Genomic DNA, 18,447 nt, shown 5'->3' with positions numbered 1-18,447 from the left:
TCTCCAAAGAATCCAGGATATCTCTAAAAGACTGTGCCACAAAAAGAAGTAAGTGAATATGTGCGTACATCATGGCGTGATGGTAGGGATGTCCCGATCACCTTTTTTTGCTCCCGATCCGATTCCGATCATTTGATTTTGACAATCTGCCGATACCGATTTTTCCCGATCCGATCTTTATGCAATGCATTAAGAGAAAAAAAAGGTAACAGATAACGGCTGGTCATCCAACGCGATGAATTCAGCTATCTTGGCTGTTATTGTGTTGGCCTTTTCACTGTTCTGGGGCAGTTTCTCTTTCCTTTTCAAAGTCTCTGAAAGTGTCGGTTGTTTCAATGCCGTTACCTGAGTGGCCGCTGTGTACTCGTCGTGTTGTTGTTGGTGTTTGTTTCTCAGGTAGCGTATTAGATTGGTCGTGTTGAACGTAGCTCTGTTCTTTCCACCACGCGGAACCTCTGCCTTGCAAGCATTGCATCTGGCTGTTACACTGCCTTCGCTTTCAATTTTATAATACTTCCAAACTCCTGACATTTTCTCTGTCCCGACTCCCGAGTCACCAGCTGAACGTAGCCTCTCGTTAGCTTACTGCTGCTATTAGACACTGCGCCCACTCTGTTGCCAGATTTGAGAGAAATAAGCAACCAGGTCTGAAAACAAGCCCAAAGAAAGCAACACATACATGATGTTGTGTAATTTTAAACCAAAACTAAGTCCTCAGGATGACTTTAAGACGTGAATATGGTCATTTTTGTTTTGTAACATTAAATAAAAAGATCGATTCCGATCTTTTGAAAATCACGTGATCGGGGATCGGAGCCGATCACGTGATTTTCAAAAGATCGGAATCGGGAGAAAAAAATCGGGGATCAGAATTTTTTTTCATTTTTTTTTTTAATATAAAATATTTTTATCGGATCGGGACATCTTTACCAACAAGGTAAGAAACCGCTTCCTTCTGGACAGTCTGATCCTTCATGTTTGCTCAACTGTGGCGCTATTTTCATTTCAAACTGTTTTTTTTTCAGTTTCCAGGGAAGGTCTGCCGTCTGTGCTTTGTCAGAGCAGCAGCGTACTGGTTTTTCCTGGAAGCGGCGCTGGGAGGAGGCTAACTGATGGAAGGAGGCTAACTGATGGGAGGAGGCTAACTGATGGAAGGAGGCTAACTGATGGGAGGAGGCTAACTGATGGAAGGAGGCTAACTGATGGGAGGAGGCTAATTGATGGGAGGAGGCTAACTGATGGAAGGAGGCTAACTGCTGGGAGGAGGCTAACTGATGGGAGGAGGCTAACTGATGGGAGGAGGCTAACTGATGGTAGGAGGTATAGGGGAAGAAATATGAGGGCCTGCGTTCAGATTACAGCCTCATCAATAATTCAGTGGGGAAAACACAGACTTATGCGCACAGACAACAAACAGCTGCCCTGTTGGTGGACAACGCAGCCAGACACAAACACATGCAGTGATTTGCACACACACATCCATATACAGATGCAGACACACATGTGAACGCCTGTGTTGCACTCACAAAACACAAGAGGACACACACAAACACCTTGGTGCTTCTACAGCCAAGCCCCATCTCCTGAGTGTAGCTTACAGAGTGACCTTCCTAGTAGCATGGCACAGCAGACCCAAGGGTGTATGAATCAGTGTGTGTGTGTGTGTGTGTGTGTGTGTGTGTGTGTGTGTGTGTGTGTGTGTGTGTGTGTGTGTGTGTGTGTGTGTGTGTGTGTGTGTGTGTGTGTGTGTGTGTGTGTGTGTGTGTGTGTGTGTGTGTGTGTGTGTGAGAGCTCAGAGTGAATAATATGCAATCAGTGCAGCAGGGAGGAAACACTCCCTATTGTAATTGCTGTTATTCACTTGAATACATATTTAGGGAGTTGAAGCGCTGTATAATTCGAGTGACAGAAATACGGTGCTCAATTAATCCTCAATGCTGAAAGGAGTTACTAAGGTCAACACATATCAAGGCAAATAATACCGCCACATCATGGCTGTTCAATACGTTACTCAGGAGGATACACATATTGAGTGTGCACACTGATGCAGCGATGCTTTGTTTCTTTCTCTCTGATCTGCTTTCTGTCACTGCAGCCGGTCACAAGTTTATGTCTGTTTGACAAAGGAATGATGGCACGTGTGTGGCTGTGCTTCAGAACACAAACGCACAGTTTGATCTGAATTGCTTGGAAAACTATGTCAGAATTTAAGCTCTTGATAAACATGTGACTCAAGCTTTTTGATAAATGATTTTGCCTTTTAGGGGGCTGTTTTGCTCAGTTAGTCAGTTCGTGAGCAAAACATTGGATATCACAGAGTTGCTTTTATGCCCGTGTTTACATGTGAAAAATGCTTTCATCGTGATGTGAGTTTAACTGAAAAGCTTGCTTATTGCTTTTAACACTGAGAAAGGAATGCCAAGGACGAAAGTAACCTGCAGCAACTCTGGCTAATGTATTTTGTTAAAGGACAAAGTGTCATCTCGTTCACACAGCAACACGGGTGACTGTAAACATGTCATGAGGCCGCTCTGAGCCTATTGAAATGTTAGTTTCCATAATTAATCATGAGTAGAACTTGCCAAGACTGTAATACTTAGGCTACATAATTTCACATAAAAGCTAACTGTTTTCAGGACAGAGGTATGTAATGCCAAGAAGCGTATCCGACGCGTTTTACAACCCAACATAACATAAACTGTATTACAAGTCAAATACATCAGGAGGGAAGGTTTTCTACAGTTCTTGAGGCTGATACATGTTTTTGTTCCTGCTTGGGTCCTTGCTGTGTTTGTGAAGGTTGCATTCCTCTGGGGATTGGATAGGGAGCGGTCTCTGCAGGTCTAATTGAGCTGCACCTGGTCATAGCTTGTAATCATTAGTCTCTTGTACAGCTGAATGAAACAAGCTAGTGTGGAGTGCTGCTAGCGTTGAGGCTTCAGTTAGGGGTTAGCTTTTGTTCTGGCTGGCTTCCACCTCATACTGTTGGCTCTATCTCCTGCACAAAATAAAACAGACTTCTGGGAATACATGGGACTGTGTAAACAATAGTTTCCCATGTTATGTAATCAATTATATATTTCGGAATGACCAATTCTGCTTGTGTTTCACATCCCAGTCGACTGTCTGCTGTTGCTGTATTGAGCACGATGACCTTTAGACTTTAATTAATTAATGGTTTCCAGCAACTTCTGCTCAGTCTTTTACTACATGCACAGGAACAGCAGAGCTCCCTGGGGAAGCCACATAAAGTTACACATGCCATTTGTGTGCAAGGATGTACACACACACACACACACACACGCACGCACGCACGCACACACACACACGCTCGGGTTGAGACAGGGAGGATGGAAGGATGGAAAGTGAAGCAGGACATGGCAATCATCCATGATCAGAGGGGAATTGATAATTACAGGTCTGTATGGACATGCGACTGTGTGTGTGTGTGTGTGTGTGTGTGTGTGTGTGTGTGTGTGTGTGTGTGTGTGTGTGTGTGTGTGTGTGTGTGTGTGTGTGTGTGTGTGTGTGTGTGTGTGTGTGTGTGTGTGTGTGTGTGTGGAGAAGGTGCCAAACTATATGAGTAGTTTTGAGTGCAGTCATCTACATAGAAAGGAAACCATAGATGGTAACTTGAGAATCATAAAAAAGGGAATCATACGTCTGGGACGTTTCTGCACCTGCCACTCTGCTTCTCAACACATTTCTGTCAGGAGACGATGGGTGTTTCTCAATGTCGAGGAAACTGCTCCAGAGCCACTATTTCAAGGATACTACGTCACCGAGTGCCGCCGAAGGACTGTTCCAATGTCCAGGATACTTGGAATTCTACCGAGGCCGGCGTACTTCGTTGCGGGAAATTTCGAGGCTGCACATGTGTACTCTGCGGTCTTAAAATCCCCACAATGCTTTGCGCACGGACCAATTTCCAAAATCTCGGAAAATGTAAGGCGGGGCCTCTCATATGACGCACACCTGCACACCTGTTAGCTGTTCCATTCTTCGTTTTCCGAGGCTATTCTTGCCTCGCTTCTGAAGGAACTCACTCGGAGGTACATGTGCTACCAAGCAAGCCTCCTCGACACTGAGAAACACCCCCTGCTTCACCCCTAATCTGGTTGGCTTGTAAAACAGGAAGTACTTTCAGCCTCATCATCACAATGTTAGTATGTGCTTTAGTCACAGATTAAATATAATAAGACACAGTTGGCCCACCCTGCTACACTACTGAAGTCATGTTACAGCATCACAGTACATTTAAACTGGCAACGTTATTTTTGTCGTGTAGTCTAGTTTATCTGGTTTGGGGACAATCCCCAATCACACCTGCTTTCAGGGCAGACTGATTCATATAGCATGCAGAAAACAAAACAAAAACAGATGACAACAAATGCCTTAATACTCGAGGAGGAGAATATTTACTTCAGATATTAATTTGAGAAGAGATTCATCTGCAACATTATTTTAGTTATCTAATCATCGGTGGATTACTTTTTTCAATAAAACTAATGAAGCTTAGCACAAGTTCAACCAGGAAGACCACCTTTACTCATTCATTCACATATTCCCCGTGTACTACTCTCTCTCCTCTCAATCAGCGATTGAGGGCGTCACTCACTTCGCCTCTATTCCCACAAGCCTATCATAGTGCGTTGCTAAACCTTTAAATCTGCTCTCCGCCCTTCCTCACAGTTGTCATCAGGCGACTCAACACAACCCTCCTCCCCCCCTTCCACCTTCCGTTCTTCCAAATCCAGGGTCAAGCTTAAACCACTACTCTTCAGACCGACCTCCATCAATCCCTTCATGCTCCGACACCAGTGTCTAGACCCCAGGGGGGGATTCGTCGGTTCGGATTTCCCCTCCCGAATGATACTCCCGCACAACGGGGTCTAATCGCCAAACACCATCCATTACATGCATCTGTGTATTCCCGGAAATACATATAGATCGTTATATCAAAAGAAAACTCGTCTCTCCTGATTGAATTATTATATTCCGTCATGACATGTTAGTGAAAATAAGGAAGTCTTTTTAACCAAAAACATTTTATTTCACATCATTTTGGACCATTATTATAAAAAGCCTTTTCCATCCATAGGCTTTCTATGCCAAAGGGCCGAGGTGCTGCCCCTGAGCATTAGGAATAAAAAGCCGGCCCTCGACCATCAAATTCTAATTCAATCTAATTCATTTATCCTTTTGTTAATACGGAGGCCCGGACTACAACCGAAAAACATGTGGCCTTGGCAGTTAGTGGCACAGAGGCATTGAAACTATAAAACTGCAAAATCATTAATGAAAGAAGTATATTTGAAAGTATCTGTATGGTTTCTCTTTCTTTAAGTCGTACCCAGTGGAGCTCTACAACTATAGACACTTTATATAGTTCCTCCAACATGTCAAAGCTCTTTTTGTGTCAGCACATCCCTGACATTAACTGACGTGTTTTTTCCCACCAACTCCACCAACGTTCACAAATAAGGTTTCTATTCATAAATGCAGCTGGTTTACCGTTACAGTAATAAAGTCAAAGCTAAATAAGAACTGTGAACTCCCCAACAGCTTGTTTTGAAAAGGTGCTGAACGGCACCACTATGTTTCAGTTCCACCCCTCGCTCACTTCTCTGACTCAGGTATTGGCAGCACTTGAGTTACTTTAACAGACTGAGAAGCATAAAGGGAGAAAGGGAACAAATAAAACAGGCAGCGAGAGGAATTACATGCATTCTTCATTTGTATGGAACAAAATGGGTTACTATACTCACCCCTATGCATACATATACTACTTAAATAGCTCCTTAAATTAATAATGAATAGTCTCCTCTGAAGATAGAGACAGATGGTGTGATCAAGACGGAGGAAAGAGAAATGACTACGTTGTACAATCTGAATGCTGGGCACGTGTATTTGTACATGACTACAGTCCTTACATGTTATTACTCTGAGGAGATCAGAATTGAATAATTTAAATGGCTTAAAATAAACAGTTTTCTCTACAAACTGCGTTTAGATAATTTATATGATAATGCCGATGTGAAGTGACCTACCTGATGATGTAATGCACGTACCTTTACACTGTTAGCACTAACATAAAACCTGATTCAGTGTCAGTCCAAAACAATGTAATAATGATGCAGTTACTTTCCTTCAACTAATATCGAATCTCTCTCTTCACCATTTTCTAAGACTCAATGAATGTTACTGAACGATGCCCTCTCCTCCTCAGACAGATGACCAGGTTTTTAATATATGTTTCTCCCGTGGTATGACTCTTATCAGAATGCATGTTGATACAAAACACAAGGGGAATTTCAGAAGGCAAGAATGCATGCAAGTCAATACAAAGACGCAAGAGGACACAAAGACTAAAGTCAGCTGCGAGTGAGTTGAAAATGCCAGAGCTCTAAGTTTCCAATTCATGAACATATGCGGACATAAAGAAACAAAAGAGACCGCGTTGAGGAAGATACCAGAAAGAACTGGAGCTTATGGTGATATCAATCAGATTCTGAGCACACAAGCCCACTGAACACACACACACACACACACACACACACACACACACACAGCAATGCGTACCTTGCTAGAAAGCCACCGCGCTAACATGTGTACAGTGCGTACTGTTTGGGGGTGAATTAGTACAGTCCTGGGGTCAAATGAACGCAGGTAAAGGAAGACATGCTACACCTAAACTCCCCTCCTGAACACAGGATAGGAAATGACTTGTTAGCCGAGCTTTGGGAAGCTGATTGATAACGGTTCGGACAGGAGATAATAAGATAATTGAACCGAGCACATGCTGCCTCTAACGCTGTGGAAAAAAGCTGGTGGTTTAATGCCCCCCTCTTCTTCCCTTCCCTACCTTGCAGAAACAAGGCCATACAAACGTGCCCACTGTCTGACCCACTTTCCATGACAGACGTAATCTGCCTCCTCAAACGCCAGCCTGTTTACCAGCCCAGCGCAGAGTAAGCTGGAGCGGGAGGAGAATGTCAAGCTCTTCACACACAGCGGGGGGAAAGCTGCCGCTCAGCCGTGCCGAAGATTACACCCGCGGACCCTCGCCGAACTGCGAGACCCTCCCTGTTAAAACCACACACATATGCACGCAAAAAGATAAATGCTATCAATTACTTAAAACAAAAGTCCCCCCTCGTGAGGAACATTCTCTTCCCATCATCAGGTTGTAAAGGGTGAAAACAAACACACTAAGCAGCAAGGTAACCACCAACTGCTGCCGTGACAGCTTTCATCTATTTCCATTCACTCAATTTGCCATAGACACAGGTTTCCGCACTTAGTTACACAGCATGTACAATATAAAAAGGTAAATGTTTTCTTTCATTAGTATTAATGTTCTCAAAAAGTCATTTATATCTCTAGAAATGACTTGTAGGCTAATTCACAATATGTATATAAGGCGCATTTGATCGTGGATTGAGGTGGCCTTGCGGAGGCCTTGCGGAGGCCTTGCGGAGGCCTTGCGGAGGCCTTGCGGAGGCCTTGCGGAGGCCTTGCGGAGTTATGCGTCTTTCAAAGGAAGTCATGAAGAGTTGATGAGTTATGAAAACTATTCATACCAAAATCCGACATTGCAATTTGCAACCATTGCCCCATAGGACAGATTTTCCCATTCTGAAAATGGATAAATGAAATAATAATGTAATAATCTTTAAAGAAATGTAAATATTAAAAAACATATTCATCAGACTTTTAAGTACTTTTTTAGTTATATAACATATATCATCTGCAGGGTTTCAGGGTCTATTAGATCTCAAAGCTTGCTGAGCATGTACAAGAATACCAAAAGCTTTTAATTTATTTAAAATACATCTATAAATGTTTTTGGGTTCCTGGACATCAGTGATAGAGCATCCGGCCCGGCAGAGACTGGAGGCCTCGGTGTCCCCACAGACCGGGTCACTTAGGATGGGAGCAGCTCTGAGCCTCCATTAAGACATCAGAGCTCTCCGTGCGCTCCCGTCTGACACCATCAGCTCCGATTTCACACACACACACACCACACACACACACACACACACACCCACACACACACACACACACACACACACACACACACACACACACACACACACACACACACACACACACACACACACACACACACACACACACACACACACACACACACACACACACACACACACACACACACACACACACCCAAATGCAAATATGCAGACTCAAACATGTATGTGCATTGCAACACGGCAAACAATATGTCCCAAGAACTTCCCACTAAAGTTATCACCATTTATAGGACTTTGAGAATGCAGGCTTAAAATAGTCCGTACAAAAATATAATAAAGATTCTTCAGTCTTCTTTATAGGTATCTGTGTTTCAACTTGACTCTGGCATAGACTGACACCAGACTGAACTCACTGTTGTAGATCTGATATAGACCCTCGTGTCGCCTGATACGCCAGTTGTGTTGTGCAGGAAGTTGATGTATCTCAAAGATTGGTGAAGTGGCAACTTAGTTGTGGCTTCTGCATGTTTGCTGTACTATGTGTTAAAAGTTCTAAATGTAGAATATTTTTCAAATAATAATAAGATCCTTAATCCACGATTTGGAGGAATGTTCTCCTGTTCGATTTTTACAACAAAATAAAAAAGGGGTTAAAATGTGTTGAACTGACACACTCCTTATGTGCTGAATGTGATAAGGTCTTTTCATGCTTTATTGCATTCACATATGTTTGTTATTACAGCAATGTTATTATTCAAAAAATTGAAATGATGTAATTGTAATTAGTTTGTTTATTTGGTTTACTTTAATTGTTTATACATATTTTTTAAATCCTTGTGCTTTGTTTTAACTAGACATAACTGCAACTCACTTCTATGTTTAACATTGTGATGTCATTATAATTGACATAATTCCTTTCCTTTAAAAGTATCTAAAAATATCTATATATCCATTTTGTCTCACTCTCAGCAGCATTTTTATGGAGCAGTTGTCGGGCTGAATATCAGTCTATATCAAAGTTTCAGTAATAAAATCCTGTACGCATTTACATGTGTCTACATACTGCTCGCCACTTCTATCATTAGGCAGTCCTACTACAAATCAGTCTGGTTGGGTTGGTTAAAACTAAAAGAATGAAATGTACTGGCCACGCCATTGGCACCAAATGTCCTGATTAATCATCCCATTGACAAGCAGACAATGGAAACAGGGCCTGGTGGGGCAGATGGAGTTAAAGCACGTCTGTCTCTACGGTGACATTTCCAACACAGGGAAGGGAAGTCAGAGAGATGCCTATCTGTAACATCACATCATGGCTTACCAGTACAGAGTGAACGAGACAGAGAGAGACAGAAAGGGTGGAGGGTGGGAAAGGAAAAGGAAAAGAGGGGGAGGATGGGGGTAAGAGACACAGAGGCAGAATGAGATGGGAGATAGAGAAACGAGGGAGGGGAGGGAAGTCATTAACTGGCAATCAAGCCCTGGTAATGGCAAGAGTCTGTGCATGTGCTTAATTCCTTATCAGGCAATGTTGCCTTTTCCACTCAAACCCCCTCTCCCTGTGACAGGTCAGCATGCAGACTGGAAGTTATGTTGTAATACCTGCATCTTTAAACACACACACACACACACACACACACACACACACACACACACACACACACACACACACACACACACACACACACACACACACACAGATGCATCTTTATAGAGCTTCGGTGCAGAGGAGGGAGAAGTACTCAGATTGTAGGAATACTCTGTTACAAGTAAAAGTCCTGCATTCAAAATGTCACTCAATTACAAATATATAAGCATCGAAATACACTAAAAGTACCAAAAGTAAAAGTACTCATTATGCAGATTGGCCCATTGTACAATCATTATATGTTGTCATTATAATCTTTGATCATTGATCTATTAATGTATTTATCTGGTAAAGTTGCAGCTTGTTTTAATTATTGTATTTACTACAGGGTAGCTTGGTTACTCCAGGTGTGACGAAAGTCTGATTTAAGTGTTGATTATATTTCACATTATTAAATTCAAATCTGCAAAGTAACTGAATATATTAATAAATGTAGTGGAGTTAAAGTACACTATTTATTTTTAAATTGTAGTGGGTTAGAAGTACAACATCTCTGGTACAGTACTTGAGTACATGTACTTAGTTACTTTCCACCACTGTGCATGAGTATGTGTAGGACACCTGACAGAGATATGCAGCGGCATCGCTTACATTACAAGCAATGTGATAGTGTAACTAGGGTGCATTGCATTATGAAATGAGGTATAGGAGCGTTAATAAACGGTCAGTTACTGGTCTTACAGCCGTTGGCAGGACAACGCAGGTGACGGTTAATTACAAGGAACGTTAAAAATGTTGCTAGGGCTGAATTAGCCCCCTAACGGTCGTGTTTAGCCGTTGATGTGATTAATTAAAATAGTCAGGTGTAAACATGTACTCACTGCGATAGAAATTATGAAGTCCTTTTGTTGTCTTCAGTGCTGCTAGCTTCTCCAGATGCAACTTGCTGAGGTTAGCAGTCTAGCTAAGGCTCCACCGGCTTAAACAAAAAGGGAAATTTCGTCTTAATTTCTCCGCTCTACGCTGGTTTTTAAAAATAAATAAAAGAAAACCCGGTAAAAATGGAAGCAGAATAGGTGTTTTTTTCGTTGTCCTCTTCCCCTGCAGTTATGAGTTGTAGAGGCTTAAGACGGAATATCCTCGCTGCTGTATTTTAAATGACAGGCTCTCCGCGGTGTGCTGTCCTTTGTTGTGAGCATCTCAACGTAAACACCGAGCAGAGCAGCTCTCTGGCTCCGAGCGTACGCTGGAGGTGGAGACAGCGTCACCGCAAAGCATTATGGGATGTGTAGTTTTACTCGATACCAGACGCATGACTCAATTACAGGTAAACAGTTATCTAGGCAATGTAAGTTTATTTATAAAACACATTTCAACACGAGAACATTTAAAGAGCTTAGTAGAAAAAACACTAAAGTATTAAGATGAACACTGTTCAAGTTGTATTATTTATTCCCCAAAATGTTTGTAATTTTGTACGTTTCCATCAGAATGTATATTCAAATAACTACATTAATTTAAATGTACTAAATGTCAACTGTTTCAAGTCTACTTGTATAAGATGACATAGCTTACTTAATTCTCAGAGGGGAAACTATATAGTTGTTTGGCCATGAAAAAAGCAAAATACATATAAATCAGACCACATAAAACAGAAAACATACGTAAAGCATCAAAGTTATTTCTTAATGTAATAAAACTCTACAAAATACAATTAAGTAGCTGATTAGCATTAAAGCAAACATATATAGCCTACTTGGTACTTTATGAATCATCTCATTCTACATCTGGATATGGTTTAATCTTAAAATGTGCAAAGTAAGCAGCTTTGAGATAGAAAGTACATTTAGAGTAAAAATATGGAGTAAATTCAGAATTATAAAATAAAATGTTACTCAAAGTTAAGTGAGTGTTAAACCTCAAGGCCCCAGAACTTGAGTAAAGATGTTCTGCCAGTGCACCTCTGTATGAAATCAATGATCACATCTGTCCACCACACAGAGTTTTGATGACACCCAGCAGATGGCCGTGTGAACTCACCTTGAACAACAACAAAACGTGCCTGCTTCATCGCCTCCACGTTGAACTTTGATGTGAATCTGAGAGATTCAGACTCCACAGACAAGCGTGACTCTCTCCTTCATGTGCCCTTTCATGCTCACTTTCATTCGAAACACCTGACAGAGTGCTTATTACATGACCAATGAGGGCACGAGATAAATGTGTGCACAGATGGAAGGCTGGCAGGCAGGTAGACCATCCAGTTATGATTGGTCGTGCTTTTTACAGCGCCACGGCTTCCACGGATGAATTTTTTTAATGTATTTATTGTTAAAGCATTTAATATTGCTATCGGGATGTTAAGAGCATTCCATGGAATATAACAAGTGTTTCTGAAATAAATTACATACCCCACCTTTAACTGATCAAAATTCTCCACCGTCTTAATGTTAGTAAATCCTTGAAAATGTCCTTCATCTACACCTGGATTCAGATCCACTCAAATAACTGATCACATGTTCTTGACCTAAGATACTGATGTTCCAACACATGTCTTTTAAATCTGTTTACGAGTTCATAAAATAGCCTTGAGATAGTCGACACAAAAAACTGACTACAAACCGCTTGAGCTTCACTCTGTTCAAGTCCAACACATACACTCTTTATTTGTACATGTTTTGCGCACTGGGAGAACACAGTCCAAGGGAAATAAAACATTTGAAAACATTTTTCTAAAAGAAATAGTGCTCTGTGGAGCGCTTTGTCGTTACAGCAGTTTGTTCTTGGCGTTTTACTCAAGGAACTTTGTTGCATGTTCCGTGTTTTATATTAACCCTGTACACCGTTTTAAGCTTTATCCCCCGAAAAATAATAAATACATCACATGGTCTTTCCATCAGTGTCATATCAGACAGTAGAGTCACATAATACACACACAAAACCTGAACATGAGCAATAGAGCCCCTTTAAGAGTGAATACATGTAGAAAGAAACCTTTAAAAAAAAAAGCATCCAATACATCATATCACAGATGAGAAGTATCAAATGTTATGAAGAAGTTTCACAGCTGTGGGCACAGAAGAGAATGAGTGGAAAATCCAGTAAAGCCATGGACAGATTAAATTAAATGTAGCTTCCCAGATGCTGATCACTCACACTCACGTATGCACACACAGACAGACTTATTTGTACACTACCGAGATGCTGTAAAAAACATTTGCCAATAAAACACACACCTGCTGCTCTGCTGAACACCAGGAGTGAAAGAAGACTCTGACTTTACACACTTAAGAAACATATGAGACCATGTGTGTCTGTACACACGCACACACACACACACACACACACACACACACACACACACACACACACACACACACACACACACACACACACACACACACACACACACCTTACATAATCTTTGCACACATTTCTGTGTTTGAACCCTCCTGTTTACGTTGCTACGGTGACAACATCAACACCTCTGCTGTGCTGAAGGCTGCAGACACACCTTCTTTTGATCCCCCGCTTCACCTCGCCGCTGATGGATGTTTTGACAAGTGCTTCTCTTTCCGAGAGCCAATGGGCTGCACTCCTGTGGGAAGCGTCAGGAGATTATGAAGAATGTAGAGATCCACTGCACACACACACACACACACACACACACACACACACACACACACACACACACACACACACACACACACACACACACACACACACACACACACACACACACACACACACACACACACACACACACACACACACACACACACACACACACACGGTGCACATGGTGTGATTACAACACTTCTTACAGTACAGTACAGTGTTTCACTTGCTTGAGTGCAAACCAATCTATCCGTGGACAGTTAGGACAGTTTAACAAAAGGCTGATTTATTTTAACTTGTACACATTTACATTGCCTCTTGTTAGCAATTACCTCAAAGTAGAGTAAATAAAGTGCCATATAAAGACATATAAGATATTGAAATAAAGTCAAAACACAAAGACAACTTGAAGATGACAAGTATAACAAAAGATGAAAGTATAAATACTGTCCTGTTGTGTTTTTGCTGTCAAAGACACAATAGGAACTATTTTGGGAATGTGAATAATTCGTCGTGCGCACCTAATGAATTCCTTCACATGCAGCTTTGCAAAGTGAAGGAAATAACTTTTATTGAAGATGCTCGCAAACATAGTTTTACTTTCTTAATTAAACTCATTATGAAATTTGAATTTTAGTTTTATGAAGTTCATCTTAATGTCTTTTGTCATCACTTTGATTCCAAAACATTGGAAGTCATTTTTGGGACCAGAAGAAGAGTTTAATTTGCACTGCAGCTGGCCGCAGAAGTCTGCAATAAAGCTGAATATGATCGTTAAAATATTCAAATGGACACTGGGAACACAGATGGAAACGCAGTCTCTCGGCCTGGGATAGTGTTAAAGCTCTGCTGCTGAAAGCTGATTGAAATAGAGATGAAAAGTTGCTTTTGCGTGCAGAGGATTATTGGATTCATTATGTCTGAGTTTCATCCTCAAAATACTGCAGGTTTACATATTTTCATAGCTCAGTGTTAACAGAAGTTTAAGCCTTTGGCAAACAATGTGGAGCAAGCAAGTATTGCAGGTTTTTAGTTTGACAGGAAGCAGCGCCGCCACTAAATGTTTTCCCAGATTGAACTTTGACCTCAGGATTATAAAACAGTATTTTCTGCAACCAAAGCACCTCCGACTTTTAGAAAAAAAAACCAAAGCAGCTCATTTTCTCCGAATGTTTGGCTTTGTTTGGATCCTCACACACACAGATGTACTTTTGATCTGACCACTTAACTTGATATATGATGTATGTTGTCTGACAGAGGACAGAGTGTGTGTGCGTGTGCGTGCGTGTGTGTGTGTGTGTGTGTGTGTGTGTGTGTGTGTGTGTGTGTGTGTGTGTGTGTGTGTGTGTGTGTGTGTGTGTGTGTGTGTGTGTGTGTGTGTGTGTGTGTGTGTGTGTGTGTGTGTGTGTGTGTGTGTGTGTGTGTGTGTGTGTGTGGCTGCTGAGGGCAGACTGTTCTTGGCCAGCTTTTTATCTTTGTTGTTGTTGTTGTCGTGCGATAAAACATGAAAACATAGCAACAGCTGGACTGGAGTCGGGACGGCTGCGAGGAGAAGTCTTCGCTGGTGTGACAGGATTATGTGATAGAAACATGCTGTGCTCATGCATAGCCAAATATTAAATAACACTACTGTCCCGTGTTTGAGGGGCCGGGCCGAGCGCTGTTGTCATGCTGCCATGGTGACAGTAACCATGCACGGGATAATGTTTACAGAATGTTGAGCATATCACAAAGCAAGCACATAGTGAGTGTGTGTGTGTGTGTGTGTGTGTGTGTGTGTGTGTGTGTGTGTGTGTGTGTGTGTGTGTGTGTGTGTGTGTGTGTGTGTGTGTGTGTGTGCGCGCGCGCGTGCGTGTGTGTGTGTGTGTGTGTGTGTGTGTGTGTGTGTGTGTGTGTGTGTGTGTGTGTGATGAGGAAGATACGTGATCTGTACATAGGTTGCAGTATTTACTGTACTGAAATCAGAGGCGGAAGAAGTACTGTGAAGTTGGCTTGAGTAAAAGTAGAAGTGTAAAAGTACTCTGTTACGTTAAACTGCATTTAAAATCGTACTAGTAAGTAAAAGTATAGGCTTTTTATTCTGCAGAATGGCCCATTTCAGAATTCCATTAAAATATTAGTAGATTATCCGTTTTTTTAAATAAATGTATTGTGATCATCAATTTAATTTGCAGAGTGTAGGTGAGATGATTATGATTATTTCACATAGCCTACTGCTAGGTAAATATGGTAAATACCCATACAAATGTCCAATCACTGATAATATTAATCATTTATGTAATTATAGCCTTCAGATAAATCAATTGCATTAGAAAGTGCAGTAATAACCTGTGAGAGATAGTGGAGAAGAAGTATAAAGTACCATAACCTGGAAATACTCTCTCAAAATACTCAGCAATATTCCACCACTGACAACAATATGCTGCAGATGTTGTTGTTGTTGTTGTGAAGGACACTCTGTTCACGGTAACATCGTTGCTCAATCGTACTTAGAAAAGTTGAAATATTTTCGAAGCTTTCCAAACCTGCACCTGCCTGCACTTTTCTTTAGACAATTGCAGGCTACGGATGATATTTGGCAACCCAGGATTAATCTAGGTCGTAAACTGGTTGTGAGAAAATAAACATGCCAAGACAAGAGGAAGACAACTGGCGAGATGTTTTTCCATTTCAGCTGTTCGACGCCCAGCTGGCTGAGCAGCTAACACCAGATGAACTGTTCTACAGCAAAGACGATCCCAAACATTCAGGTTCAGATGTTTGGAAAATGCATTGTTAGCATGTTCATTCGCAATCTTGCTCTTTCTGGAAAAGAAATGCATTTCCAGGTTTCTATTTTTTGTTTTTTTCATTCTAGCTAAACAGCCAGCAATGTCACTATTAGTCTGTTGGTTTGGTTCTGACTCTCTACATCTGCTGGCTGGATTGCGATTTAGGGCCAAGAGGTTAAATCCTACTCACTCTGATAAACTGAATCTGCCTCTCGTGCCACCAGATGGTCAAAATGTGTTCTTTTTGGGGGACATTTTTTCCCACCTATATATACCTAATGGACTAGCAAAATGTATTTTAGACATTTGTGGTTTCAGTCCACAAATGTCTAAGATAACTTAGACATGATACTGTATATCCTAATGGCTCTGCCTGCACCACCTTGCACACACATTTGTCTCGAAATAAATGTCTCGTGAACTATTGAATAGAAATAGAAATGCATTACAAATACATCACAAGGTTAAAAGCAATTTGGTGTGCTATGGAGCATTTTTATTTGAAATAATGACAATAATAATTTGAAAATGACTACACGCAATGCAAAATGGCTTACTTAATGTCGATTGAAGTAAAAAAAAAAAGATATGACATTGATTTTGAGAGCGATGATCCCAACTAAGTTTTAATTCTTCGCCAATTACAACCATACCCAATTAAATTAAGGGGTTCACCTAAACCTCTAGTGCAGTTCTGCCTTTAAACTTTTTTGCATTGATCCTTATGCCATATTACCTATTTCTAAAAAACGATATAGTAAAATGTCCTAGTTAGCAGGTATTTGAGAGATTTAATAACCCTGTTTTCTCTGAATCCCTTCTATGATTCCAACAGATGAAGCATGAAAACCTGAAACATCTCCAGCAGCAGCTCAGTCTCTGCAGCGAGGTGATAATGACATTTCAGACCTGGAGTCCTGCTGCCGGTCCACAGATCAAACACCAGCAGCCGGTCCTCCAGGGAGCTCTGTTATGATGCTGGTGATGTAGTGGCAAATTGAAAAAGGTGGGTGAGCTGTAATGGACTGCAGGAGCAGGCTGTCCACTGAAGGCCGGAGATAACAGGAACTGCTCTGGGATTGGTTGGATGTTGGTCAAAAAGCAATGAAAGTGAATGATGCGGAAAATGTCCTGTCTCCAGTGGTGGCCGGCCCATAGGGGCTCTAGCGACGCCGTTAATGTTTTTAATTTGAATTAAACATTTTAATAAACAAGGTAAATATTATATAATTGGTACTAGTAAAATGTATAATCTACAATAAAATCTCGTTTAAAAGTGTGTTACGATGTCTAAAGTTACTGATAACATAAGTCACATGTTTCCTGCCTGGCCTTGCCCGTGTATCATTACCCTCTCTCGTCTGGGCCTTATACATCCATGGTCTGGGCGCTATGCACAGCGCCCAGACGAGAGTGCAGCAAGTGCAGCAGAAGCCAAATGTCGCTATCTTTAAACTATGCTGCCGAAACATAATTTCAGCCAATCAGCGTCGTCAAATCTGATGGTCCCACGTCAGCGCCCGGTGCAGTCTGTGAGTTGTTTGGACTCGTATCCAAGGAGACAAAACAGGAAGCTGTCATACACTCTGAATGAAAAATGTTTACCGGGGGAGCATCTCCCGGAGCTCCCTAGTATTGTTTGGTCACCATTTCCACAGCCCCACCTAAAATATCTTCCACCAGCCGCCACTGCCTGTCTCTATGTGTGTCCTTAAACAAGGCATTTAGTGCAGAACTGCTAAAGTAGCTGGCGATTCGCAGCAAAGTGATTTTATTTTTCAAGTCATTCAGCATATTTTTAGCAATTCAAATCCTAAGAATCAGAATCCTACGCAATGTAACATGCAATATACTTCAAATACAAATATTATTTAAAAAAAGCAAGTAATTTATTAATATCCTGAGCAAAAATCTAAAACAGGATAGGCGAATTTAAGTGTGGATCCCAAAAGAAAGCATATAATCAACAATATCATTGTGAACCAAATCATGAAATCGATAACTTACCTAACACTAAATGATAATACAATATATAACTTTTTACATAAAGAAAATATATAATTTAATGAATGTAATCTTTGTTGTTTCGTACGGGTACTTGTTAATGTTGTTGTGTTTTGTCTTTGCTGTTGTATTTTGTGAAATGTTATAGTGTTTTCACCTTCAAGGCCACCGTAAGATACCTAGATAAGGCATATATACTATTTAACCATATTATAGTAAACCAATACATGAAGTACTTTACCATACCATACTTTATGCGTCTGGTTTTTGTACTTTGTGAGATCAATACTGTCAATTGAATCTTATTTTTTCATTATCATGCAGAGGTTCCTTCCTGATGTTCTTCTTTTCTTCATTTGTAATGCTCCAGCGTCTGTTCCGCGCCTAAAATAAAAAAAAGATGTAATCCTTCAAAGGGAATGTAAAGCATTCATTTGGTCAGAGTCGGTTGGTCCCAGTTGAGAGGATGAAA

The 18,447-nt window shown here is 41.1% G+C and overlaps 1 protein-coding gene across 1 annotated transcript in view; it reads right to left on the bottom strand.

The window, feature by feature from the left end:
- The window catches only part of peli1b (pellino E3 ubiquitin protein ligase 1b), a 42,868-nt gene extending 32,029 nt beyond the window's left edge, over positions 1 to 10,839 (bottom strand). The window contains exon 1 of the mRNA XM_034100051.2: positions 10,464 to 10,839. The gene's annotated coding sequence lies outside the window, so the exon portion shown is untranslated. The remainder of the gene's footprint in view (positions 1 to 10,463) is intronic.
- Between the last annotated feature and the right edge of the window lie 7,608 nt (positions 10,840 to 18,447).

Source organism: Pseudochaenichthys georgianus, chromosome 15, assembly GCF_902827115.2.
Source record: "Pseudochaenichthys georgianus chromosome 15, fPseGeo1.2, whole genome shotgun sequence".
Taxonomy (NCBI): domain Eukaryota; kingdom Metazoa; phylum Chordata; class Actinopteri; order Perciformes; family Channichthyidae; genus Pseudochaenichthys; species Pseudochaenichthys georgianus.
The sequence above is the reverse complement of the archived record's forward strand: the minus strand, read 5'-3'. Positions and strand labels throughout refer to the sequence as shown.